We start from the raw sequence: 1,374 nt of genomic DNA, 5'->3' as shown, positions 1-1,374 counted from the left end.
CAGTGAGTCCGGCTGGACTCCTTGAGCTTCTGTTCTTGGCTTCAAGGATGGCTTCACCCTCTCTCTCTGCCCTCAGGCGGGTGGCGGGGTCTGCGTCTGGGGGTGCTGGACCCACTGTAGCACGGGGTCGGGGCAGCTGCCGGGCTGGGAGCACCTGTGGGGAGAGCGCCAGCTTGGGCCCCGCTCCAGGCGTGTCTTCCTACTTGGTGGCAGGGATTTGAAGTCCAGCTGGTGGCTCTTTGGGTTTCTTGTGGGTCCGTTTTGGGGGTCTCCCCTCGGAGAGAGGGGCCGCCAAGAGGGGCAGGACAGGCCGCGGCTGGGCGCGTACCTCCAACTCTCTGGCCTCTCGCTCTCCCCGCTTCTGTTCCCCCTTTTCCACGTTCCCTTTGCTCATTTCTGAGACCCGTGTCAACTGTATGTGCGTCCCACGCCCTCCCTAACATATATGTATATACACGTCCGTATACATATATCGTGTGGTTGCCCCTTCTCTCCTTTTTTTAAGAAACAGAACTATCAAAATAACACCCCAACAGATGAGCGAAAATGTATTATTGTAAAGTTTATTTTTTTTAATGATGTTGTCTATAATGGGAGGAAAAGGAAGCCGGCCCTTGCCCTCCTCTGTAGGGCCGCGTGGCCGCGTGGCCACGTGGCCATGCGTGGCTGGGCTCCTGATCGCATTCGCGCTTAACCAAGGCTCCAATAAACGTATAGGACACGAGCTGCCTTCGCCTCACTCCGGTGCCTCGGCCCGTTTGTTCTCGGCCCGGTGCCGTCTCCTGGTTGCCGGCTTGGGGCCCTCCGTGAGTGTGGGGGGCGTGTATGTGTGCGTGCATGTGTGTGCATGCCTGTTGTATCCGCGTGCCCAGGTGTGAGTGGTGGAGCTCTGTGAGGGGATGGCCTCACACTCGCTGGGTCTGGGGTCTCAGCTATGCGGGGCCCACAGCTGTTCTGTGTCAGATTGTGCAGGGCTGGGGGAGCCCCACTTGGTGCTGCGGCTCGGGGTGGCCCCATCAACCCCAGAGAGGGGTGGGGTCCCCCCTGGGACTCCTGTGTGTTTAGGGCGTGTGGCTGGGAAGATGGGGCCTGGCTTCCTGGGTCCCACCGGGGGAGGAAGAGGTTGGTGTTCTGGGGTTGGGGTTTTCTTGTGTCCCCACTTTCCTGGTTTACCACCCTGGTCCCACCTGACACTGGGCTGCTGTTCCCCAGCCAGGACTGGGGTGTCCACGGGCCAAGTGCGTGTGTGCATGAAGTGCATATGCATGCGTGAGTGTGTGTGTGTGCGTGAGTGTGTGTGTGTGTGTGTGTGTGTGTAGTGCATGTGCATGCACGAGTGGGCACGTGGCAGGAGGAGGACAGGACTGGCAGGGG

This window comes from Tupaia chinensis, unplaced genomic scaffold (assembly GCF_000334495.1).
Source record: "Tupaia chinensis unplaced genomic scaffold, TupChi_1.0 Scaffold000494_1, whole genome shotgun sequence".
In the NCBI taxonomy this organism is placed as follows: Eukaryota; Metazoa; Chordata; class Mammalia; order Scandentia; family Tupaiidae; genus Tupaia; species Tupaia belangeri.
The sequence above is the reverse complement of the archived record's forward strand: the minus strand, read 5'-3'. Positions refer to the sequence as shown.